Source organism: Pseudorca crassidens, chromosome 10 (assembly GCF_039906515.1).
Source record: "Pseudorca crassidens isolate mPseCra1 chromosome 10, mPseCra1.hap1, whole genome shotgun sequence".
In the NCBI taxonomy this organism is placed as follows: Eukaryota; Metazoa; Chordata; class Mammalia; order Artiodactyla; family Delphinidae; genus Pseudorca; species Pseudorca crassidens.
In genome coordinates, this window is record NC_090305.1 from 69016413 (window position 1) to 69038120 (window position 21708).

General features: G+C 41.6%; 1 protein-coding gene across 6 annotated transcripts in view; it reads right to left on the reverse strand.

Annotated features, from left to right (window-relative positions):
- IP6K1 (inositol hexakisphosphate kinase 1) overlaps positions 1–21349 on the reverse strand; it is a 73478-nt gene extending 52129 nt beyond the window's left edge. For 2 of the 6 annotated variants that reach the window (XM_067754452.1, XM_067754450.1), the window contains exon 1: positions 21153–21348. The gene's annotated coding sequence lies outside the window, so the exon portion shown is untranslated. The other 4 variants (XM_067754456.1, XM_067754458.1, XM_067754451.1 and 1 more) reach the window with 4 other exon arrangements.
- Between the last annotated feature and the right edge of the window lie 359 nt (positions 21350–21708).

Here is a 21708-nt window from a genome sequence, read left to right on the forward strand (position 1 = left end):
GAAGGTAATGATGATTTATTTATTAATAAACACAACAGGGTTGCTCAACTACTTATTCTCCCCTGTCTAATTGGAAAATCAAGAAAGGAGAACCCCCTACTTTGTTAACTGTCTGGGGAGATGGAGGATTTAGATCCACAACAGAGCACAATTCAATTGGAGCTAAAGGTGAAGCAACCCAATGGCCCTCCTATACCTGCTGATGTAATTGTGCAGGGAAAGGATGACACTGTGTTGGTGTTGATCCCTGGACAAGAAAAATGAAAATATGCGCCATTAACCCATTGTTATTCTCGTGAATAGACCGTTTTTGGAAGCTTGACTGTAATGTGGATCGTCACCCATGCCTTAACCCCAGGATATCTGCTTTGGTTGAGAAAGGATAAAGAAGGAAAACGTTGGGGAATCTTCTGTTGGGAAAACATGAGCCACACCCGAACTCAAGACAACTTCACCTGCCCTGCAAACAAGGCCTGTCCTTTTCTAATTATGACTTTCTATGGCTGTCAATTTCACGTGTTGCCTACTGTTTTTGGAAATGAATATTGGTTGCCTCATTTTGCTGGAAATTACTTAGATTTTAATAATCACAACCACTTATTGACAGACAGTGAAAAGACTATTCAAGGATTGCTTTGTGGCCAGACTTCACACATCTGGGAACCCTGTTTATTAGAGAATTCCATTAACTACTGTGAATCGACTATATTTCCTCAATCTTATAGTATGTTTTTTGACGTTGCTCCCCAATTTGTATGTATTATAACTGATGATATTAACACAACTTCTAATTATCAGCTAGGAAACCCTTTTTCAGGATGTCTAGCACATACAGATCACTTATATTGGAAAGGGACAACTTATTTCTTTTCCCCCATACACACACAATTGTTGTGGACTCAAATGTTAATTCCTACTTTACCTGTTCCTAATATTAACCTACCACTTGAACCTTTGAAAAAGGTATTACAGTAAACAGCGTTACTACAGAAATTTATAGGTAAACATAACTGTACTTTGTTCGAACACTCTATTGTTACTACTATTGCAGCTAACAAATTAATAGATGTGGGAGTTAATGTACAAAAGCATACTTCTCATACTTGGTGGGACTTTTTCTTTACTCAACCCCCCAAGGCTCGACAATTGTTCTCTGCATTATTTAACCCACTGCTTGTATTTTTGATTATATTACTCTTACTCACTGTTTGTAACTGTTACTTATCTTACCGTATTCGAAAAACTGCTCGTGTTATATTGCCTTATTCTTACGCTCTTCAGCCTAAACAATCCTAGAGGCCAAATCTTGGGAAAACTAGTAAAGTAGTCTTGTTCAGGCTTCAGAGGCAGAAGTAGGCCTCAGACTGATTTGTGACCCTGTCTGGACTGTGTGCTTGCTTGCTCACCTAACAATTGTTACCAACAAGTAGCACTTAAGATAAGAAAGGGAAGTGCGTCTTGGAATTTCTTTAGCCCCGGGCACCTGGCCAGTCCCCCGGGGTCTGGAAAATCTTGTGACTCAAGCAGTGAAACCAACAGCATTGTTACAGTTAAATCAGGGCTGCATTTTTGCACGCAAACCAAAATCACAGTGTACGGTCTGGGATTATAAATGGAAGTCCCCAGAGTTTCAATCTGAAGTCTCACCTGTGGGGTGGACACACCGCCCGGGACCCTTCACCACTGGGACTCCAGATTGCTGTTACTCGGGACTTCCCAGCTGCTGTTTGAATCTGGATGTAGGTGTTGGCCCAATCTGGTGATGTACTCTGTTATGTCTCTCGAATACTTTTATTCACCCCCTTCTAATGACTATATATTGAACTTAAGTTAAATAATGTTTTATTAAAAAATTAATTAAATCTGTTCAGTTGTGTGAGACGAGTGGTTATTTTGCCAGTGACTCCAACGAACCTTGAAACCAAAAGCAGGCTTTTGGCAAAACACGTGTGAAGTAAAAACTGATAGCACAGAAGATGAAAAAAAGACAGTCCTTCAAGAATAGTTGGAGATTTCAAAATCCCACATTCAGAAATGGACAGAACAATATCAAAAACAGATGGAATATCAATAAGGAAATAGAGGATGTGAACAACACTGTAAACCAATTAGACGTAACAGATATATATGGATATTCAACCCAATAACAGAAAAATAAATCTTCTCAAGTGCACATGGAACATTCTTCAGGAAAGATCATATGTAGGCCAGAAGACAAGTCTAAATACATTTTATAAGACTGAAATAATACAAAGTATCTTTTACAATCACAACAGAAACTAAAAATCAATAAAAAGAAAACTGGAAAATTTACAAATATGTGGAAATTAAATAACATACAACCTTGAACAACCAATGGATTCAAGAAATTACAAAGGAAGTTCCTGCCAGAGCAATTAAGAAAAAGAAATATAAGGCATCCAAATTGGAAAGGAAGAGTAAAAACTATCTGTTTGCAAATAACATGGTCTTATATATAGAAAACCCTAAAATTACATACATACACACAAAACCACTGTTAGAGCTAATAAACGAATTTGGCAAATTTGCAGGATACAAAAGCAACACAAAAAAAGAGCTGCATTTCTATACACTAGCAAAGAACAATCTGAAAAGGAATTTTAAGAAAACAATTCCATTTACAATAGTATCAAAGAGATACATAAATCAAAGATATACATAAATAATGAATTTAACCAAGGAGATGAAAGACTTGTATTCTGAAAACTATAACATATTGTTGAAAGTAATTAAAGAAGTAAATAAATGGAAAGACAGCCCATTTGATAAACTGGAACTTTTACTATTGTTAAATGACAAAGACCACCCAAAGAGATCTACAGGCTGACTGAAATCCCTAACAAAATCCCAATGGCGGTTTTATAGAAATAGAAAACCCATCCAGAAGTTCATACAGAAATCTCTAGGGACTCTGAACAGCCAAAATTCTTGAACAAAGTTGGAGGAATCACATTTCTTGATTTCAAAACTTACTGCAAAGCTACAATAATCAAGACAGTATGGTACTAGCATGCAGACAGATATATAGACCAATGGAACAGAATAGGAAGTCCAGAAATAAACCCTCAAATATACAGTCAAATGATTTTTGACGTGGGTGCCAATACCACTCAGTAGGGAAAGGACAGTTTTTTCTTTCTTTCTTTCTTTTTTAAATTTATTTGGCGTGCTCTTAGTTGCGGCAGGCGGGATCTTCACTGCAGCATGTGGGATCTTTAGTTGCAGCATGCGGGATCTTGAGTTGTGGCATGTGGGATCTAGTTCCCTGACCAGGGATTGAACCCGGGCACCCTGCCTTGACAGCATGGAGTCTTAGACACTGGACCACCAGGAAAGTCTCAACAATCTTTTCAATAAATGGTGTTGGGAAAACAAAACAGCCACATGCAAAAGAGTGAAGTTAGACCATTATTTCACATTATATACAAAAATAAACAAAATGGATCAAAGACCTAAACTTACAAGTTAAAACTATAAAACTCTTAGAAGAAAACATGGGTGGGGGGAACTTCATGACCTTGGATTTGATAATGATTTCTTGAATATCACAACAATAGCACAAGCAAGAAAACAAAAAAATGGATAAACTGGACTTCATCAAAATTTAAAACTTCTGTGCATCAAAGACACTATCAAGAGAATGAAAAGACAACCCACAGAATGGGAGAAAATATATGCAATCCCACGTGTGATAAGGGATTAATATCCAGAATACAAAGAGAACTCCTACAACTTAACAACAACAAAAATAAATGACCCAATTAAAAACTGACCAAAGGACTTAACTAGACATTTCTCCAAAGAACATATACAAATGCCAATAAGCACATAAAAAGATGCCCAACATCGTCATTAAAGAAATGCAAATCAGGGCTTCCCTGGTGGCGCAGTGGTTGAGAGTCCGCCTGACGATGCAGGGGGCGTGGGTTCGTGCCCCGGCCCGGGAAGATTCCACATGCCACGGAGCAGCTGGGCCCGTGAGCCATGGCCGCTGAGCCTGAGCGTCCGGAGCCTGTGCTCCGCAATGGGAGAGGCCACAACAGTGAGAGGCCCATGTACCAAAAAAAAAAAAGAAATGCAAATCAAAGCCCCAATAAGCTACCACTTCTCACCCACTAGAATGGCTATCATCAAAAAAGCAGAAACAAAAGTTGGTGAGGATGCAGAGAAATTGGAACCCTGTGCACTGCTGGTAGGACTGTAAAATGGTGAGGTCACTGTGAAAGACAATATGGTGGTTCCTCAAAAAATTAAACAGAGAATGTCCATATGATCCAGCAATTCTTTTCCTAGGTATTCCACTCCTAACCCAAAGAACTGAAAGCAGGGATTCAAACAGATATTTATACACTAGTGTGCATTATTCACAATAGCCAAAAAGTGAATACAACCCATATCCATCAACAGATGAATGCATAAATAAAATGTGGTATATACATACAATGGAACGTTATTCAGTCATAAAAAGGAATGCAATTCTGATACATGCTATAACATGGATGAACCCTGAAAACATTATACTAAGTAAACAAGCCAGGTACCAAAGGAAAAAAATTATATGACTCCACTTATATGAAATATCTAGAATAGGCAAGTTCATAGAGATAGAAGTGGATTAGAGACTGCAAGGGGGTGGGGGGCAGGGGGAATGGGGTGCTACTATATAATGGGTACAGAGCTTCTATTTGAGATGATGAAAAAAGTTCTTGAAATAGACAGTGATAATGGTTACACAACATTATGAATGTACTTAATGCCACTGTGTTATACATTTAAAACAGTTCACGTGGCAACTTTTACGTTATATGTATTTTACTACAATTAAAAAAAATATTCATTTACCAGTATGGAGTTTCCTCTAAAAAAATAAAAACAGTAAAAAACTAAAAACAGTACTACCATAAGACCCAGCAATCCCACTACTGGGCATATACCCTGAGAAAAACATAATTCAAAAAGAGTCATGTATCACAACGTTCATTCCAGCTCTATTTACAATAGCCAGGACTTGGAAGCAATGTAAGTGTCCATCAACAGATGAATGGATAAAGATGTGGCACATATATACAATGGAATATTACTCAGCCATAAAAAGAAACGAAATTGAGTTATTTGTAGTGAGGAGGATGGACCTAGAGTCTGAAGTAAATCAGAAAGAGAAAAACAAATACTGTATGCTAACACATATATATGGAATCTAAAAAAAAAGGTCATGAAGAACCTAGGGGCAAGACGGGAATAAAGACGCAGACCTACCAGAGAATGGACTTGAGGACACAGGGAGGGGGAAGGGTAAGCTGGGACAAAGTAAGAGAGTGGTAGTGTATATATGGACATATATACACTACCAAAGGTAGAACAGATAGCTAGTGAGAAGCAGTCACATAGCACAGGGAGATCAGCTCAGTGCTTTGTGACCAGCTAGAAGGGTGGGATAGGGAGGGTGGGAGGGAGGGAGACGCAAGAGGGAAGAGATATGGGGATATATGTATATGTATAACTGATTCACTTTGTTATAAAGCAAAGTGAATACTCCAATAAAAATGTTAAAAAAAATTTTTTTAATAAATAAATAAATAAAAATAAAAACAGAACTACCATATGATCCAGCAATTCTGCTCCCAGGTATATATCTGGAAAAACTTAAAACACTAATTTGAAAAAATATATGCACCCCCATGTTCAGAGCAGCACTAGCTACAATAGCCAAGATATGGCAGCAACCCAAGCGCCCATCAACAGATAAATGGATGAAGAAGATGTAGTATATGTATGTGTGTGTGTGTGTGTATATACATATGTGTGTGTGTATATATACACATATATACACACACACACAAATGGAATATTACGTAGTCATAAAAGGGGGAGAACTCTGCCATTTGCAGCAAAGTGGATGGACATAGAGAATATTATGCTTAGTGAAATAAGCGAGAGAAAGACAATACTGTATGATATCACTTATATGTGGAATCCAAAAAATAATACAAATGAATGCATACACAAAATAGAAAGAGACTCAGAGATACAGAAAACAAACTAGTAGTTACCAAAGGAGAGACAGAAGGGAGGCAGGGCAAATAAGGGGTATGGGATTAACAGATACAAACTATTATGTATAAAATAGATAAGCAAGAAGGATATACTGTATAGAACAGTGAGTTCTTGCCATTATCTTGTTATAACTTTTAATGGAGTATAATCTGTAAAAATACTGACTCACTATGCTGTACATCTGGAACTAATATAATATTGTAAATCAACTGTACTTCAATTAAATAAAAAGAATAATATTGACAAAAAACAATTCATTTACAATAGCACTAAAAGAACATTAAATATCTTGGAATAAATTTAATGAAATATATGAAAGACCTCAACATTGAAAACAATCAAACAATGCAGAGAGAAATTGAAGTCATAAATAAATGGAGATCTATATAATGTATATGGATTAGAAGACTCAATATTGTTAAGTTGTCAATTCTCTCCAAATGAATCTATAGATTCAATGAAATCTCAACCACAATGTCAGATTTTTTCACAGAAATTGACAAATTAATTCTAAAGTGTATATGGAAATACAAAGAACCTAAAATATCCAAATCAATCTTGATAAAGAATAAAGTTTGACAACTTATACTACCTGACTTCAAGACTATAGCAGTGGGGTACTGGCATATAGATAAATAAAACAAGCTACAGCAGTGGGGTACTGGCATATAGGTAAATAAACAGATTAATGGAACAAAACAGAGACCCCAGAAATAGGCCCATACCTACACAGTCAATTAATTTTTGACCAAAGTACTAAAGCAAACAGAGGAGCAGAGAAAGTTGTGGTGATTTTAAACTACATCAAATTTTTCAACATTCCTTCCCCCAAAAGGCAGAGCCCTCCTCTCGCCTCTCCCTGAGTATGGGATGGACTTAATGACTTCATTCTAATAAACAGAATATGGCAGAAGTGACAGTATGTGACTAGATAAGAAGCTTCTTCCTTACTGTTTTGGATCATTCACTCTGGAGGACAGAACCGCATACCAGGAGGGTACTCAGAGAGCCCACATATCAAAGGACTGAGGACTCCTGCCAAAAGCCAAGTAAGTCATCTTGGAAGCAGATCCTCCAGCCTCAGGCAAACCTCTATGACTGGCAGCCCCAGAAGACATCCTAACAGCAACTTCATGAGAGACTATGAGCCAGAATCACCCCGCTAAGCCCCTCTTCAATTACTGAGCCTCAGAGACTGAAGTAATAAATGTTTGCTGTTTTAAACTGCTAAATTTTGGAGTAATTGAATAGATAACAAATACACAAGTCTTTTCAGCAAATGCTGCTGGTACTGGGACAAGATATCCATACTGGTGGAGGGTGGGGAGGGAGTTTGAACCTCAACTTCAATCTTACACAATACACAAAAATTAATTCAAGGAGGATCAAAGACCTGAATGTAAAAGCTAAAACTGTAAAACTTCTAGTGAAAACACAGGCAAAATCTCCTGCACTTAGAGATAGGCAAGGGCACAGAAAGCAATAGCCATGAAAGAAAATATTGATAAATCAGACTTCAACAAAACTGAAAACTTCTAATCTTCGAAATATACTTATAAGAAATAAATAGGCAAGCCACCATGCACTGGCAGAAAATTTTCACAAACATATATCTGACTGGTATTCAAAATATAAAAAGAGCTCCTAAAACACAATAATAGATGGAAGTTAACAGTTCCATTTTTTTTAAATGGGCTGAAAATCTGAACAAGTATTGTACTTCACAAAGGAAATATACAAATGACCATTAAGTAGAGACACCAGTGCTCAACATCATCAGTAATCAGGTAACTGCAAGTTAAAACCACAAGGAGATATCATAATACTTTCACAAAAATGGCTAAAATTCAAAACACTGACAACACGCTAAATGTTGCTGAGGACGTGGAACAATCACAACTCATATATTCTTGGTCGGAATGTAAAATGGTACAACCATTTTGAAAAAGGTGTTAATGTTTCCTATAAAACAAGACATACATCTACCCTATGATCCAGCAATTCATTTCCCCTCAAGAGAAATGAATGTATATGTTCTCCAAAACCACTTGTACAAAAATGTTCACAGAAGCTTTACTTATAAGTCAAACCCTGGAAGCAGACCAGATGTCCATCAACAGGGGAACAGATCAACAAACTGGAATGTTCATGCGATGAAATACTTCACAGCAATAAAAAGGAATGAACCAATGATACAGGCAATAGCATGGATAAATCCCTAAACAGTATACTGCATGAAAGAAGCCCTATACAAGAGTACACAAGATATTATTCCACTTATATGAAATTTTAGAACAAGCCTAACTAATGTATGATGAAAAAAGTCAGAGAAGTTGTCTCTGGCTAGAACAGAACAGTGGTTTAATCACTTACATTAAAACAAACTGAAAACATAAGGTGGTAGCAACAAGAGAATTCTGTTAAGAAAATACTTATCAAATTATTAATAACTTGGGACCTCCCTGGTGATCCAGTAGGTCAGACTCCTAATTCAGGGGGCCCGGGTTCGATCACTGGTCGGGGAACTAGATCCCACATGCATGCTGCAACTAAGAGTTCACATGCTGCAACTAAGAAGCCTGCATGCCACAACTAAGAGTCCTCCTGTTGCAACTAAGAATCCCACATGCCACAACTAAAGATCCCATGTGCCACAACGAAGACCCGGTGCAGCCAAGACCCAGTGCAGCCAATATTTATTTATTTATTAAATAAATAAATTGTTTTAAATTAATAACTTGTTATATAGTGCTGACAAACAGCAGTTTACCAGTTATCAATATATTACCTCTTTGCTCCAAACCCAAACATCATGGCCTGCTCTGCAAAAATGGAGCTAAACCCATTAAATATTTTCCTTTGCCAACTGATGTTAAACTTTATCAGTAGAGGACACGGGAGAGACACTGCAAAAAGAGGAGGCTTCTCTACATGGTTCCAGTATGCTCCTATCACCAGGCCCCTGCCAGCCAGTCAGCTCCCCGCACTGTCCAGTCACTGATGGGTGCCTGACACCTGCAATGCATAGTGGTCAGCAGCACGCAGTGTCCAGTAGCTTCCTCTAACACCTCACTCAAGCAGTTTTGCGGCAGAGTGGTTCCAGCAAGACACCCCTCCATAAATGGCTTTCTCTGACATCCAAGAGGGTAGACTCCCAGCAAGTTCTGGAGGATAGATTTCCAACATGTTCTGCCAGTGTGACACTACAATGACTTTCTCGGCCATCCAGTTAGTCATGGCCACCCTATCCTCCAACAAGATATGGATTTCAGTCCCAGAAGGGTATCTTCCTTAAGCACCCTGTATCAGCCCTACAGGTAGTAGCTATTCACTCTACTTCTTACTAGCCAACCCATCACTACTCCAATCTCCTGTTACCTGTTCAAATTACTGTGTGGTTTCTGAATGGACCCTGAAAGTTGTTTCAATGAGTTGAAAAGGCTAAGTAGCATACACCTAAAATGATAAATTTTATTACCTACATAAAATCCACATGCTTCTGCTTTATTCACAATCTACCAATGAAAAGTAATACAACATTGTAAACAGTCAAGTTAACATCTTTAAGGGCCTAAGGAGCCCTACCTGGTACATTCTGCTTCATGAAGTTACTCAAGCTTAATATTCAGCTCCCTGAAGCTAAAGGCAGCATTTTCTTTGGAGACACTCATGAAATAGCTAACACAACCACATATTTTATAATACACCTTCCAAAATACGGAAGAAACTTATCATTCATTTCACTTTCTATGCTAAAAAAATAATTGTATTTTTCATGCAGAATATCAAAAACCAAAACAGCCTAGGCATGCCCTGTGCTGGCCTGAAAAATCTAGTGTTCTACTTGGCCCTGACCCACACAATATCCTCCAGTTGAGCAGTCTTTATAAGTTTCAGAACACTTTTCACCAAATCAAGTTTGTGTCTAAGTCGCAATTATAAAGTCTCCAAATCAGTCGTGAACCATTAAAATAATATCTGCAAAAAAACCTTTTTAAAGTATATAATCAAATATATGCTGAGTACCCAAAATGAATGAGACCCTGTAGAATACTGTAGTAATAAGACAAACACAGTTCCTGCCCTCAGAAAACTGAAAGTGAGGATGGAGAGCAGGTAGAGAGGAGAGGCAAATAAGCAATTTTAAAAGAGTATGGGGCTTCCCTGGTGGCGCAGTGGTTGAGAGTCCGCCTGCCAATGCAGGGGACACGGGTTCGTGCCCGGTCCGGGAAGATCCCACATGCCGCGGAGTGGTTAGGCCCATGAGCCATGGCCGCTGAGCCTGCGCGTCCGGAGCCTGTGCTCCGCAACAGGAGAGGCCACAACAGTGAGAGGCCCGCGTACCGCAAAAAAAAAAAAAAAAAAAAAAGAGTATGATAGGGACTTCCCTGGTGGTCCAGTGGTTAAGAATCTGCCTTCCAATGCAGGGGATGCGGGTTCGATCCCTGGTCGGGAAACCAAGATCCCCCATGCCGCAGGGCAACTAAGCCCGTGCACTGCAACTACTGAGCCCGTGTGCCATAACTAGAGAGCCCACACACCACAACGAAAGATCCCGCATGCCACAACTAAGACCCGATGCAGCCAAATACATAAATTTTTAAAAATAACATTAGAAAAATAAAACAAGCTATAGGTTAACCATTTGACAAGCTTCCCCTTTATCTGATCAACACCATAAGGTAAAGAGATTAGGTATTGTCAATCCAATATTACAAGCAAAGTAGCAGAGAAATCAGATGACTTGTCTAAGTAAGGCTCCACAACTAATACTTGAAATACCAGCATTCACCTTCCTCACCTGGTTCCAAGAAGAGTTCCAAGATGGATCTTTTCAATCTAGTCTGGGGAGGCAGGCACCACTCCTGTACAGGATTGAGTGAGATTAGTACTCTAGGCAGTAAGTACACAGGGAGGTTCATTTGCCCAGAAAGTTTACTGCATTGGGTTTCCCTGGTGGCACAGTGTTTAAGAATCCACCTGTCAATGTAGGGGACACGGGTTCGATCCCTGGTCCGGGAAGATCCCACGTGCCGTGCCACAGAGCAACTAAGCCCGTGTGCCACAACTACTGAGCCTGCACTCTAGAGCCTGCGAGTCACAACTACTGAGCCCGCGCGCCATAACTACTGAAGCCCACGCGCCTAGAGCCTGTGCTCCGCAACAGGAGAAGCCACTGCCATGAGAAGCCCACGCACTGCAACGAAGAGTAGCCCCTGCTCGCTGCAACTAGAGAAAGCTCCCATGCAGCAACGAAGACCCAACACAGCCAAAAATAATAAATAAATTTATTTTAAAATTAAAAAAAAAAGTTTACTGCCTTAACAAAATGATGCGGGGACCCCAAACCTTTCAGACACTAGAGACAACACTCCTGTGCCTTTTTCACACTACAAGGAAGCAAGGCCACAGAATGTGAGGAAGAGAAACTAAATAGTGGGGACACCAAAAGTTTCAGAACCAGGCTGGCCCTTAAGAATATCACATATTTTCTCTACAACTTTAGACATCACCTAGAAACTGAACACAACATTGCCAAAGTCCCCACAATCTAAAATAATGTCTAAGACTCTGAAACCATCCCACCTGAAGAAAGCATGGTATCTGGAAACCTTCACATTATAGCTCCAATGTTTGGGTGATAATATAATCTTGGAGGGTTTCAAATCTCCCAGGAAATACGCTGAATGCTGACAACCAGCATCAATACATGGTCAGGAGAAAACTTTGAGAAGAGCGGCTGAAATTGTATCCTTAGGTAATATGGAAGAGAAAAAACCACAACATCCAAATCCAGTAGCAGTTGCTATTTGCATTATAAAACTAATTTATAAGCCAACTCAAAAGAAATGAGGTCTCCCACCTTCCCCCACTCTCTATCCTGGCAGAGGAGAAACCATACTGGCATCACCAGTTCAGCTACCAAGACAATGCTATAGTTCAGATGCAAGGCCTCTGTGGGGCTCCATTAACAACATCTGTTAAGACAAAATTTGAATTTTTTTTGTGGGGGGGGCCGTGTTGGGTCTTCATTGCTCCACGCAGGCTTTCTCTAGTTGTGGCGAGTGGGGGCTACTCTTCATTGCAGTGCACAGGCTTCTCATTGTGGTGGCTTCTCTTGTTGCAGAGCATGGGCTCTAGGAATGAGGGCTTCAGGAGCTGCAGAACGCGGGCTCAGCAGTTGTGGTGCGTGGCCTCAGTAGTTGCGGTGTGCAGGCTCTAGAGCGCAGGCTCCGTAGTTGTGGCGCACAGGCTAAGTTGCACTGCGGCATGTGAGATCTTCCCAGACCAGGGACCGAACCCATGTCCCCTGCATTGGCAGGTGGATTCTTAACCACTGAGCCACCAGAGAAGTCCAAAATTTGAATATTTTAATAGGGAAAACTGAAGTAATAATAATACATAAAAACAAAAAAATTGACTTGGGAAGAAAGTACAGCCAAGCAATGCTGTCAGTATACCAAAGCCACTCACATAGTCTTCAGCAGACCCAGCAGTCAGACTGGATACAGGGAGCAAAGGGTACAGTTATCAAAAGGCTCCAAGATGAGCCCAAAGGAGAAACAAAGTCCTCTGCATAGCTTTTAGGGCTTATCAGTCAAATGAAGAATATCGGAACCAATTATCTGAACTTTTTTCTAACAAAGGATTTTACCTTAATCTCAGGTTGTACGAGGACTAGAAAATCGACCTGCTTTGTTCAGGGGGTATGACCCTAACTACAGTCTTATACTTGAAAAGATAAAATTCTTAAAGGAAAGTTGGTTTTGATTTGCTTTCATCACCTTCAGATAAGGATTTTTACCCTCAATAAGTTTTACAAACAGCTCCAAGATCCTTCGCCCTCCCACAGGGCCAGTATTTCAATAAGGACCACATACAGCAATAAGGTTTGCTCACAGCACAGATTATAGTTTCCCAAGTAAAATGCTTACCTACCTAAAGCCCAATTTCCCAGGTATCAGGCCAGGGTGCACAGCTGTTGAGGAGGAAAGGAAAAGTTGTCCACATTTAAAAGATGAGGAAACTAGGGACTTCCTTGGTGGTCCAGTGGTAAAGAGTCCACCTTCCAATGCAGGGGACGCACGTTCGACCCCTGGTCAGGCAACTAAGCCCGCATGCCACAACTATTGAGATTGCGCACCTCAACGAGAGGGAAAACCTGCACACCACTAGAGAGAAGCCCGTATGCCTCAACTCGAGAGAAACCCGAGCAGATGCACACCGTAACGAAAGGATCCCGCATGCCTCAACAAAGATCCCGTGTGCCGCAGCGAAGAACCGATGCAGCCAAAAAAAATAATAAGGAAAATAAATAAAATAAATATTTTTTAAAAACTGATATATCATTTAAAAAAATAAAAGATGAGGACACTAAAGCACACAGAAGGTAATCAGATGAAAGCTAAAGTAGGAAAAGGAAAGCTTTATTTGGCCCACTTTATAATAGGTTATGAATCTAAACATTCGCCTAAGCTCACAACAAATATGAAATGCATGTTACTCTTCTTTAAAAAGAGCAAGTGAGGGAATTCCCTGGCCGTCCAGTGGTTAGGACTCCATACTTTCACTGCCGAGGGTCCGGGTTCGATCTCTGGTTGGGGAACTAAGATCCCACAAGCCACGCAGCACGGCCAAGGGGAGGAGGACGGAACAAGCATTTCACTCTAGAAAAACAAACATCAAGATCTATTTTGTATAAAAAACAAATTATATAGTAGCTTTATTCATAACTGTCAAAACTTAGAAGTAACCAAGATGGCCTTCAACTGATGAACGGATAAATAAATGGTGGTACACCCACACAATGGATTATTCAGCACTAACAAGAAATGAGCTATCAAAGCTCTGTAAGGACATGGAGAAATCTTAAATGTACATTACTAAGTAAAAGAAGCCAATCTAAAAAGGCTACATACTGTATGACTCCGACTACATGACATTTTAGAAAAGGAACAGTAAAAAGATCAGTGGGACTTCCCTGGTAGTCCAGTGGCTAAGTCTCTGTGCTCAAAATGCAGGGGCCCAGGTTCCATCCCTGGTCAGGGAACTAGATCCCACGTGCCGCAACTAAGAGTTCACATGCCGCAACGAAGATCCCGCGTGCAGCAACTAAGACCCAGCACAGCCAAATAAATAAATAAAATATTAAAAAAAAAAAAAAGATTAGTGATTGCCAGAGGCTGAGGGAGAGGAAGGGATGAACAGAAGAACAGAGATTTTTTTTAGGACAGTGGAACTATTCTGTATGATACTATAATGGTAGATATATGTCGTTATACATTTGTAAAAACCCATAAAAGGTACATAAACTACAGACTTTGAGTGATAATGATGTGTCAATGTACGTTCATCAACTGTAGCAAATGTACCACTCTGGTGTGGAATGTTGATATGTATGAGTGGGGCCTAGGGGTATATGGGAACTCTCCACTCAAATTATGCTATGAACCTAAAACTGCTCTAAAAAACAAAATCTATTTTTTATCTTTTTAAACAATTTTTATTTATTTATTTAAGTTTTGGCTGCATTGGGTCTTCATTGCTGTGCACAGGCTTTCTTTTGAGGCGAGCAGGGGCTACTCTTGGTTGCGGTACGCCATTGAGGTGGCTTGTCTTGTTGCAGAGCACAGGCTCTAGGCGCACGGGCTCAGTAGTTGTGGCTCACGGGCTCTGGAGTGCAGGCTCAGTAGTTGTGGCACATGGGCTTAGTTGCTCCGCGGCATGTGGGATCTTTCCAGACCAGGAATCAAACCCATGTCCCTTGCACTGGCAGGCGGATTCTTAACCACTGTGCCACCAGGGAAGTCCCAAAATCTATTTTTTTTAAAGCCAATTTTTTTGTTTTGTTTTTGCTCTTTTATTTTGTTTTTTTGGGCCACGCTGTGCGGCATGAGGGATCTTAGGTCCCCAACCAGCGACTGAACTCATGCCCCCTGCAGTAAAAGCACACAGTCTTAACCACTGGACCGCAAGGGAAGTCCCCCAAGAGCCAAATTATTCAAATGTTCTAATATTTTATCTGGGTGGTTGTTAGGTATATACAGGTGTAAAAAATCATGTAATTTTGTGTACTTTATATATATTTTATGCTTCAATAAAAGTTACTTTAAAAGAAGACAAAAATTTAACAGGGAAATCTAATCATTTGAGGGGCAAAAAAAAAATATGTACTTAAACAAACACTGAAGCAGAGCCTATTTATCATGACAAGGCATGGGCACTGTCTGAGCACTGATACTCGCTGGCTGTGTGGCCTAAACATTATTCTCACTTCATTTTGTCAAATGTAAAGTGAATGTACTACTACTTGTCTCATAGGTCTATTAAAAAAGAAATTCCTTCTCTTATCCACTTAGTTATTCAAAAGAAAAACATGAAGACCAGGGAATAAAGATTCCAATCAAGCAAGAGGAATACTACATATTAGTTCTCTCTCCCAACAAACTATAAAAAATACAGTAAACTGGGGACTTCCCTGGTGGTGTAGTGGTTAAGACTCTGCGCTCCAAATGCAGGGGGCCCGGGTTCGATCCCTGGTCAGAGCACTAGATCCCACATGCATGCTGCAACTAAGAGTTCGCATGCCACAACTAGAAGATGTGTCCTAAGGTAATTGCTTCTTCACTTTAAGCCGTTTGGCTCATGAAAGGTTTCATAGGAGCACTCTACTTCCATCTGAAAGCACTCTACTTTCATTGGAAATCAAGGGAAATATGTATTACAGCTGAAACAAGATGGCAGCGTGTCACCTGATTCAACCTCAGCTGGGAATGTATACCAGGCAATTCAAATTTTTCACCATTTCTGGTCTGCAAAGGGTTTTCTCTGATCACTGGAGTGGCTCAAATTTTAATTCATCACCAAACTTTAAAATCAGGAAATTTCACATGAAAATCCAGATTTCTGGTTTTCCTTTAAAAAAAAAACCCCAAAATCACAAGATCTGGTAACACAACAACTGGCTAAAACTAAGAAACAGTGCCCCTTTTCCAATAGCGCCTGTGGTTGCTAGATCACCGAAGTCCCCACCACTCACCACTGTCCTTACACCCTGCTTCCCTAATTTACTGCCAGCTAGCCCTTGATGTAAATGCATCGTTTACCAACCCAGATGCTCATAATATACTGATCTTCGTATGATCAGTCCTAGTCACAGCAGTATTACTCCTATTGTCACTACCCGTCTTAGCAGCTGGAATTACCATACTATTAACTGACCAGAACCTAAACACAATCTTCTTTGATCCTGCAGGAGGGGGAGACCCAATCCTGTATCAACATCAATTTTGATTCTTTGGTCACCCCAAAGTATATATTCTAATCCTTCCTGGCTTCGGAATAATTTCACACATTGTAACCTACTACTCGGGAAAAAAAGAACTTTTCGGGTATATGGGAATAGTCTGAGCCATAATTTCTATCGGGTTCTTAGGCTTTATCGTATGGGCTCATCATATATTCACAGTTGGTATAGATGTTGACACACGGGCATATTTTACATCAGCCACTATAATCATTGCTATCCCCACAAGAGTAAAAGTCTTTAGTTGATTAGCAACACTTCACAGAGGGAATGTTAAATGATCCCCAGCTCTAATATGAGCCTTAGGTTTTATTTTCCTCTTCACAGTAGGTGGCCTAACTGGCATCGTTCTAGCTAATTCATCACTAGACACTGTTCTTCATGATATACTACGTAGTCGCCCACTTTCACTACGTACTTTCAATAGGAGCTGTCTTCGCCATCATAGGAGGATTTGCCCACTGATTCCCACTATTATCGGGATACACACTTAACTCAACATGAGCAAAAATCCACTTTATAATTATATTCGTAGGTGTAAACCTAACATTCTTCCCATAACATTTCTTAGGCTTATCCGGCATACCTCGACGATATTCCGACTACCCAGACGCCTACACAACATGAAACACTATCTCATCCATAGGCTCTTTCATCTCACTAACAGCAGTTATACTAATAATTTTCATTATCTGAGAAGCGTTTACATCCAAACGAGAAGTATTAACAGTAGACCTCACCTCCACAAACCTTGAGTGACTAAATGGGTGTCCTCCGCCATATCACACATTTGAAGAACCAGCATACGTCAACCCAAAATGATCAGGAAAGGAAGGAATCGAACCCTCTCTAATCGGTTTCAAGCCAACACCATAACCACTATGTCTTTCTTCATAAATGAGATATTAGTAAAACCTTACATAACTTTGTCAAAGTTAAGTCACAAGTGAAAATCCTGTATATCTCCATGGCATATCCCTTTCAACTAGGCTTCCAAGATGCAACATCACCCATTATAGAAGAACTCCTACACTTCCACGATCATACATTAATAATTGTTTTCCTAATTAGCTCCCTAGTCCTCTATATCATCACCCTAATACTTACAACCAAACTAACACATACCAGTACAATAGACGCCAAAGAGGTAGAGACTGTTTGAACTATCCTTCCAGCCATCATTTTAATTCTAATTGCCTTACCCTCCCTACGAATCCTCTACATAATAGATGAAATTAATAACCCTTCTCTCACTGTAAAAACAAGAGGCCACCAATGATACTGAAGCTACGAATACACCGACTATGAAGACCTAAATTTCGACTCTTACATAATCCCAACATCAGACCTAAAACCAGGAGAGCTACGACTACTAGAAGTGGACAACCGAATAGTCTTACCCATAGAAATAACAATCCGAATGCTAGTCTCCTCCGAAGACGTATCACACTCATGACCTGTGCCCTCCCTGGGCCTAAAAACAGATGCAATCCCTGGATGCCTAAACCAAACAACCTTGATATCAACACGACCAGGCTTATTCTACGGGCAATGTTCAGAAATCTGTGGCTCGAATCATAGTTTTATACCAATCGTTCTCAAACTAGTACCTCTAGAGAACTTTGAAAAATGATCTGCATCCATACTATAATCTGATTAAGAAGCTAAACTAGCATTAACCTTTTAAGTTAAAGATTGAGAGCCGGGCTTCCCTGGTGGCGCAGTGGTTGAGAGTCCGCCTGCTGATGCAGGGGACACAGGTTCGTGCCCCAGTCCGGGAGGATCCCACATGCCGCAGAGCGGCTGGGCCCGTGAGCCACAGCCGCTGAGCCTGCGCCTCCGGAGCCTGTGCTCCGCAACGGGAGGGGCCACAACAGTGAGAGGCCCGCGTACCACAAAAAAAAAAAAAAAGTGGCATCTTAGCCAGGAAGCGGGTTGAGTCGCATAGCCCCTTCTGAGATGCAGAATTGCTTTCTGTTCTCAGGCTTCAGTCATGCACTTTGAGCAAGTTCTACTGCCTCCTGCAGAATGAGGAATGGGCCTCCATAAGGTGCTAGAGTGCAAGCACTCCAGGCAGCGTAGGAGGTGGAGATCCATGGCCAAATTCTCATTTCTACTTGCCCATTCCCTCCATTTCCCTATTTAATTAGAGGGTGTTCTAACTCAGACAAATTTAGCACATTTTTGTAAACGTTTAGTCCTTATCTACTACATGCAGGTACAAGACACAAAAACACAATCTCTATAGGAAAGGGGTTAGGTCTAATCAGAGAAAACAATTATTCTCAAAAGAGTATATACTGTGTTTTTTTGTTTGCTTGTTTGGTTTTTTAATAAGGGCAATGATACTACTGCAGTTCAGAGGGAGTGGAGTATTCCCAAGAACTGGAATGTTTCGGGAGTGTTTCATAAAGGAGGTAGGAGGGATGTGAGCTGGACTCTGGAGAAAAGAGAAGTGACACTGAAGGCAAAGAGGGGCAAAAGCCAATGGATTAGCTGGTAAAAGGATCTGTCTAAGTAAATATCATGTATGGAATGTTTACCAAACCATCTGGTTAGTGGGGTTAGGACAAACCCTGAAAAGGTGGGTTGCGGCCAGCTGGGCAGCAGCACCTTAAATGCCACATTAGGACATCAGATCTCATCCCATAAGTCTGCAGCAGTTTGACTTTGGTGTAGGATCTCCATAGTTGTGAATTATGTCTGTTGCTCATAATAGTTAAAAGTGTTGACATTTACAGGTGAATTATGTAAATACAAAGTTAAAGTAGATGGAAGGGCCACTATTCTAACATCCCTACTCATCTGCACTTAAAAATGCCCAGCACAGAAGTACTGCTATTAATAACATACACTGAATCAAGCAAGCATCATCCAATACTCATAAGTATTCATGAGGCAGTAAAAGCATTAAACAAAGGCAATAAAGTTCTTGGATATTCTATAATTTCCTTGGGGCAGCAATTCTAACACAGGGTTAGACTACGAATGGACTTTAATGGACCCCCTGACCTCCCTAAAATTGCATGCAAAAGTTAGTGTAGTGAAGTTGACTGAGTGGATCTGTCTCTTTCTATATCTCTAAGAGGTCAGATACCCAAAATATGTTAAGAGCCTAACTTAGGGTTGTTTTAATAGAAAACAGCGAGAATCTGGGGACTTCCCTGGCGCTCCAGTAGTTAAGACTTCGCCTCCCAATGCAGGGGGTGTGGGTTCCATCCCAGGTTGGGGAGCTAAGATCCCACATGCCTCACAGCCAAAAAACCAAAACAGAAAACAGAAGCAATATTATAACAAATTCAATAAAGACTTTAAAAATGGTCAACATCAAAAAAAATCTTTAAAAAAAAAGGAAAGAAAACAGCGAGAATTTAACCCTGTGGCAGCCTTAACTTTCTAAAGGAAGTGTTAATGGGGGGGGGGGGTTGGGGGGAAGTTAGATTGAGGCCATTTTGAGAAGTTCCTAATATTTTCATATCTCCCTCCTTTCTTGTAAAGAACTGCCCAAGGAACTAGTCTCACCAAAATCAAAACTCATTCAACATTCAAAAAATGGCCCAAGGGAGGGTAATAAAATATCTAAAAACTACTCACTCAACTTCTCTCTCTTCTCACAAGTAAGGGAAACAGCAAGAGGCCACCAGCTGTCTCTGGTTTCAGCATCTTCTCCAAAAAGATTTCCTGACCAAACAGCTAGTTTCCTTCAAAATAACACATTCTGAGGCGACAAGATCCTGACACAAACCCACAAAGTATTGTTGCTTGACTTCTTAGTCGTCTCAGGCAGGCTTGCTGTAAGACCATATACAGGAGCCTATGCTGAGAAGCCAAAGGACCACAGGGAAAGAGAAATGTGTTTTGGAACACTCAGAACTCTTCCTAGACCTGCACACCTTGCCCAGCGTCTCTAACCCTCCTACCCTCACAAGAAGCGGGGGCTGGCGGTCTGTTTTCATTGCGCAAGATACATTTACTCTATTAAAAGTTAATTTGGCATTCACGAGACAAAAAGAAGTTTCATTTCTTTTTCTGATTCTAGCACACTCCCACATTTCCTCTGTCTCCTGATTACACTTGCCAGATTATCTCTTTAGGAGATAAAATCAATCAACTCACCACCATAATATTCACTTTCTCCCAGAGGCAAAAGAGCCTTACCACAACTCCAAAGAGTGGTGGTCCAGAACCAAAGAAATTCTGTCCCAAAATAAAATTCGGGCATCATGAACATTTAACCAGGCCCTTCAGGAAGAAGCAAACGGTAAGCTCCGAGAAGCACAGAAGGCAGGCGCCGGGCAGAGGGCCTTCGCCCTGTCAGAATCACAGGGCCGTCACACTGGCCTGCCTGGCTCGCGGGGGCTTTCGACTGTTTCGTCTAGTCTTAGTCTCAAGCGGTCTGAAAGTCAGTCGCAGGAGCGACATCTAAGAAAATGGTACGTGTGTTTCTCACCTGGGAACAACACAAGACCCCGGAGAGCATCAAGCTGGCACTGGACACGTTTCAGCGCTGCAGGTCAGCGGAGCCCAGGGCTGTAGTCACAGAAACTAGTTTCCCGCTACACCTCGGGAGCGGGGCTCTCGGACCTCCACCCCGAGGCCGTCCTCCGACCTCGGCACCAGCATCTAGGAGGCTCCACGGGCGGCCCGTCAGGACGATCGAGCGATGCTCAGCCGATACCCCTTCCCTGCGCGCGCCAGCTCCAACCCCGCGCCCGCCGCCGCCCGCCCCGCGGCGTCAGGCCGGTCTTTCGGCCCGGCTCCTGTCACTCACCGGCCGGCCCGGGCAGCGGGCGCCCACGGCTCCCCACGGGAGCTGGGCCCCCCGGGCCTCCAGGTTTCGACCCGCCCCCTGGCAGGCAACGCAGGTGGCTGAGCCCCGCAACAGCGGCCCCACACCGGCCGCTCGGACCACCTCCCGGCGCTGCCCACTAGGTACGGATCAACAACAAGATGGCGGCCAGCCGAGGGGGCGGGGGCCGGGCGTCATAGTAACCTGGACGGCAAAGAACCCGCCCCCGGCTCAGAATATCCCCAATCAACAACCTCTTTGCCCGACGCCCAGGAGAGTGCCTCCCGCTGACAGGTCGACCAGCTTGTCAGTCAGACCCTGCCTCTCGCTGCCCGTGCCGAACGCCTCAGCACATGACTGTGACGGCACGGGTTGGCGCATGCGCGCCGTTCCCGGAGTTGCTGGCGGCAGAGCTTTCACAGGGTACTCCGAGTCTGTAGCACCCTTGGCATCTCTTAGTATGCCGCCCCCGTGCGCAGCCGGCAGCGTCTTCTTCCACGCATGCTTAGGGAATGTTTGCTGTGTGCTACATCCCTTT